General features: G+C 31.8%; 1 pseudogene; it reads right to left on the bottom strand.

Annotated features, from left to right (window-relative positions):
- Positions 1-2412: 2412 nt before the first annotated feature.
- On the bottom strand, positions 2413-2565 carry LOC116882082 (annotated as a pseudogene).
- Positions 2566-6335: the final 3770 nt, after the last annotated feature.

Genomic DNA, 6335 nt, shown 5'->3' on the forward strand with positions numbered 1-6335 from the left:
GAGGAAACAGGCTCCCCACTGAGCAGAGAGCCCAATGCGGGGCTCGATCCCAGGACCCTGGGATCATGACCTGAGCTGAAGGCAGAGGCTTTAACCCACTGAGCCACCCAGGTGCCCCAGACCTGAGAATTTTTTAAGTGAAAATTTCCTTTTATTGAAATATGTATATATAATATAATTCCATAAATTTAAGCAAATGAAACATTATAATTTTTTAAAAAAGAAAAATTGAATTCTACTTTTTTAAAACAAGTTGAGAGAGCGAGAGAACAATAGACCACAAGCAGGGGTAATAGCAGGCAGAGGGAGAAGCAGGCCTCTCTATTGAGCAAGGAGCCCCATGTGGGACTCAGTCCCTGGATACTGGGATCATAACCTGAGCCAAGGACAGACGCTTAACCAACTGAGCCACCCAGACACCCCCTAATTGAACTTTTAAATGTGAATATTAATTCCTCATAGTTAAATGTATAGGGAATTCTTCTCTAAAGTTGCATTAAATATGATATCATATTACATTGAAACTTAAAAGTTCATAAATTGTATACATGAATTCAATATGGTTTAAACCTACACTTAAAATGTTACTCTAATGGTTAAATATCTTTACAGATATGACACAGGCAAGATAAATAAAAAGGTATATAAAAATAGAAACCTAGAATATGCCAAGTATGGATGGTAGAGCAATATAGCCTCTGTACAAATTTCCCTAGTAAAATGGGGCAATTTACTTTCTCTTTGTCCAAATTAGATCACTATAAAATAAAGATAGCACCACTTTTATGTAAAGATAATCATTGTTTTAGTTATGGAGAAAATTAAGTTATGTGTGTGTATACACCTATATAAAATACTGACAAGGGTGATGATACATAATGTTTACTATATAAAGGTGCAAATTATTAATATTCTTAAAATATCTACATACTAATTAAATTACTTAAATCTCAATAAGGATCAAAGGCATTCACCTTAATATATTAAATGCCAAGTTCTCATCCACAGCCGTAAAATTTCAAAATGCTGACCATTCTGTATATAACTTTGAATGTTGCTGGCTGTACAAATTGTGTTCATTTCATCTTAGTTTCTTCCTATATTCCATGACTATTGTTTTATATCTGTACCTTCAAGATTTTTGATGACTGAAATATATTTCGCCATTCTGTCGATTCAATGTGTTCTGCTTTTACCAAGGAAAAGTAAGATGCAAAGCAACTACAGACAAGCATAATGTAATTATAACCCCTTAAAAGTTACTCAGAACAACTACCTCATGATTTTTAGGATGATTTCCTGACATAAATTACATCACACTGTATGGGTTTTATTTTCTCTTTTGCATTTGATAAATACATTTGATAAATACACTACAGCATATTAAACACCCAAAGTTTTTAAGGATACAAAATGTTTCTCTACATATCAGTTATTTATTTTCCTCTGATTGCTTTAAATACTTATATTATTTCAAAACCATTTGGATATGAAAATTAAAGTATTCATCACTTTGTAATTATAGCTAGTGGCACAGAGAAGTAATATGAAGATAGCATTCAGCTAGGTAGTTGATCTTGGCTGTGTAAAAGAATTGTGGTTAATATACTGAAATAGAATTTGCTCAGACCATTTTGTCAGTATTTTTCAAACTCCAGGTTGTGACTCTGTGTCAGTGCATAGTGCATTATCACAAATTTTACATGAAATTATAGTTACTATTTGATTAACTTAGTCCACATTGTGTGAAAAGGGAATAGTGTTGATGGTGGGGAAACTCGAGGAATGTGAACATTTCCTAAGGGCTTATTTGCTTGGGGTTATTGGGTATGAATATTGATATTTTTAAAGTAGATACCATTATGATCATACTATACCTTAAAATTTACTCCACTAGCTACATTTCAAAATTGTCTTAATAAATATAGATTATATGAGATAACTTAATCTTCACTTATGATGTCAGAGAAGTGCTTGGGTTCAACTTTTTTTGTTTATATTAAAAATGAAAGAGAATTAGATCAGTTTATTTTTGAGTTCACTATTATTTTTTGGCATCATTTTAATCATAACACTCTGAAAATGATATTATCATATGCAAAGGATAACTGCACTTATTTGAGGGTTGAGAGGGTAGTGAGAAGAATACCATAGCAATCTTTCTTCCTCAAATATTTTTTACTGTTCTGCAAGATTGAGATTCAGAAATGTCCATCTGATTTTGTTTGTTACTTTTTTTCATGTAATACAAACCCTCTTATTAATGCCTGAGCTTGTGAGACAAATATCATCTCTTACCTATCACCCCGTCCTTAACACTCATAGACACACACAACACAAACACTCATTCTATGGTCTATGAAGTGACATCTGTAGTCTAATCTCACTAAAGTCCTTTTTTTTTTTTCTTTTAGAGGAAAGCAAGAATACAGTCCCCATTACCACAAATTTTGCAGTTCACTTTCCCACATTTGGGGAAATCGCACATCAAGAGTGCAATGAGTAAGCCTTGCCCTGCGAAAAAACACCTTCTTGATCATGGTATCTCCCCTGACAGGTAAGTATCACAGAAGTCTTTTTATGTTGTATTCCCTTGTCCATGCATTTACCCAAACTGTTCACTCTGGAATATCCTTTCCTTTAGTTTTACTTGATGGTGACTTCTCAGTATTCATCTTTAGAGAAATTCTTTTAATTTTCATTTAAAATATGATGGCATGTTGAACATCTGTGCAATATTTCTGCTTGCTAAATAATGAATAGCAAGATGTGTAATTTTCTACAGTTTACTTCTGTGACAGGCATAAGGAGTGTAGTAGAAAAAACATTTCAAAATTAGATAGAAAAATATATTTAAATGCCACTTCTAATGCATTTAAACACCCATACGAACCCTTGGTTTGTAATGTAATCTTGGACAATTTCCTTAATTTCTATGAAAACCATATCCTAATTAGTAAATGTTAAATTATAAAAGAGCAAATTAATAAGAATTAAAGTAAAATTTGAAATTTATAAACAGTTATAATTTTCAAATGTATTAGTTAAAATATCACAACAGTGTCTTTTTCTTATGAGTCTGAATGTTCACAGAATTTAAATACACTTTCTAAACCAGTTGAAACATAAATGTTTTAATAATAGAAATAAATGATCAAATTGAAACCACAAAAATTGATTTTAATTATTAATAGTTGTGGCCAGCATATAATTCTTAAATTATACTACTAAGGATTTGATTCCAGTGACAAAAAGATCTAAACTTGTTTTTATCTTTTGAAGCAAAGGATATTTAATTATTTACTTATTTATTCCAAGGTAAATTAACATTATTAAATTATCATATTTTGTTCTATATATTATATATGAGAACTTAACTCTATACTCTGCAAAATAATTATGACTTCACTGAAATCCTATTCATGAATAATTTTTTTTCTATGCATTTAGGAAAAACTAACCTCATTTTTTGTTAATGTGTTAACTCAAACCTTCAGTTGCAATTTGGGCCCTGCTGGTCAGTTCTTAAACTACCAACATACATACAGTGAAAACCATCCTAAATAGCATAATACAGGCAGTAAATTCATTTGTATTTAATCCATGCACAGCATATTTCTAGAATGTGGGTTCTAATTAGAAGAAATAGAGATAATGAGTACTTTGTGATTATTATTATTATTTTTTAAAGATTTTATTTATTTATTTGAGAGAGAGAGAGACAATGAGAGAGAGCATGAGCAAGGAGAAGGTCAGAGGGAGAAGCAGACTCCCCATGGAGCTGGGAGCCCGATGCGGGACTCGATCCTAGAACTCCAGGATCATAACCTGAGCTGAAGCAGTCGTCCAACCAACTGAGCCACCCAGGCGTCCCACTTTGTGATTATTGATTATGAAGGCATTTAGTTCAATGTGGCCTTCATGAAGTGCTCATTCACATTGTATACAAAAGTTCAAAGAAAGGTAATTTAGAGTCAAGAGCACAATTTATTTTTGTCACCAGTGTTTTAACTCCTTCAAACTAAATTAAAATTACTTTCTTTTAGAAAGGATTTTGTATTTTAAGAACTCCTTTTGAACAATCTAACAATCAGGAAAAATATTTCTTGGAAAATGTCCAAAGTATTTGACCGTATAGCTTGTTGACAAAAGTGCCAAGAGAAATATTCTGTATTCTCTACTTACATCCTAGTGGATACCTGATTGTAATATCTGCTAGATATTCCTGCCAAATCGTAATCTTGGGAGGTTCAAGAATGCTAATTATTTGTATTTGTTATTTTTGTATAATAGAAGCTATAATTTTGTATTCAGTTGAGTAGCTAAGAAATAAGAAGATTCAAACCAACCTATATAATTATGATTCATACACACACACACGATCTTATTACTAAAAAGGTATTATGAATACTTTTTGAGCAGTCTCACACCTTAAAATGCTATCTTGGATTCTTAGAAGAATGTATTTGTTATGGACAGTCACAACTGAGGTTTAGCTAATCAATATTATTTAAGTGATGTTAGGGAAATTGTATAGGAAGTAAAGTGGCATATCCCAAGAGCATGCTAAAAATATAACAAATATATCAGCTGAGACTAATGATCTATCTAATTCAGTATTCTCAATATTATAGTTACTAAAGATATTTTAATTGTTTTATGAACTCTAAGCTGAACTATCTTCCATAAGTATGTGTTATGGTAATCTCTATCCACAAGGCCAGACCAATGGGCATTAATTCTATGTCCAGAATGGTTGCCAAATGTACTCATTCAATGCTGATCTTGGATCTTCTAGTTGAGTCTTTGACAAAAAAAAAAAAAAAAAAAAAATTAGTTTTGTACACTAAGCACCTATTTTTAGTTAGCAATGTTATCATCAAGCTAATGGTTGTCTTTTTTCTTTTTTTTTTAATTTTATTTATTTGAGAGAGAGCACGAGAGATGGAGAGAGAGAGCACGAGAGATGGAGAGAGAGAGAGAGAAAGAGAGAAAGCAAATAAGCATGAGTGGGGATGGGGGGAGAAGGGCAGAGGTTAGGGAAGGGACAGAATCTCTCTCTGAGTAGGTAGCCTGATGTGGGGCTGGATCCAAAGACCCTGGGATCATGAAGTGAGACGAAGACAGAAACTTAACTGACTGAGCCACCCAGGCACCTCAAGCCAATGGTTTTCCTTAAATATTTCCTCCAAATTGCCATTGTTTATTTGATTCATTAGTTTTGTTGCTTGCAATTTTACCACAATAATTACATTTTGTTAAAAGTTTCATACATTAGTTTGCATTTATTTATTGAATGTTTCTTTTTGGAGGACTTAATGCCATTTTTTCCCTGGTTGTTTCATTCCAATGAAATCTATTCTTTCTGTATTATAAACATGACTGAATATAAAATGAACTATTAAGCCTTAGAATAATGCTTTTATGGGGAGTAAATTTAAAATAAAAAGTTTAAAAAGGCAGAAAAGAATAGATGGATGATTTGATCATAGATATGACAAATACAGGAAAGAGGGAGAGAGAGGAAGGAAGGAAAGAAGGAAGTGAAATTCATCACAAAATTAATTTGAATTGTATTCAGGTAACAGATAATAAAATATTATGGTGATTTTGTTTTTATTTTTACTTTGCTATCTTTCTCAGTTGGATACCATCAGAATTTTTATAATTTACACTTCAAACTAAATACTACAAAACACTACTTTTAGATATTAGGCAAAAATCAAAAAGACAAGGCATGTATGTATGAATTAATAATAATGAAAGAAATGACAAATGTCCAACATTGCAAAGTTAAAAAATAAACTGAAACACTTTTATATTTGAGTGTAGGTAAAATAAACTAAAACTACTAACTTATCTGGCATATGACAATTACTGTTCATATAAGGTTCTATTTCTATAAAAGAAGCAATCAACACACTTTTTAGAGATTTTCTGAAAAAGAAGTGAGATGACTCTGAGGTTCAGACATCCAGTTATTAAAATAAAACCATTCAAAAATATTGTATGACGACAACTACAAATAAACTTCTCTGAACCTGACTATGGCAATTAAAAAAAAATGAAAAATTGGACTGGATGACTCTAATGTACTTATCAGCACCAACAGTCTCCTCAAGCAGTCATTCCCAGGATTCTGTGCTTTTAGTCTGATGGTCTGATATCATCCAGAAAATATCTCAAAGCAAAATTTAGCAAAGAATGAAAAAGTCTGCATAGCACTATGAAAATTGGTATGTCCTAAGACAACTACAGTATTTCACCCTGTAGGAACTGTGTACTTTGACTAAAACAAATGTTAAACTTAATGAAACAATGTCAGTATTCATGCT

Source organism: Lontra canadensis, unplaced genomic scaffold (assembly GCF_010015895.1).
Source record: "Lontra canadensis isolate GAN:19392208 unplaced genomic scaffold, GSC_riverotter_1.0 scaffold80, whole genome shotgun sequence".
Classification (NCBI taxonomy): domain Eukaryota; kingdom Metazoa; phylum Chordata; class Mammalia; order Carnivora; family Mustelidae; genus Lontra; species Lontra canadensis.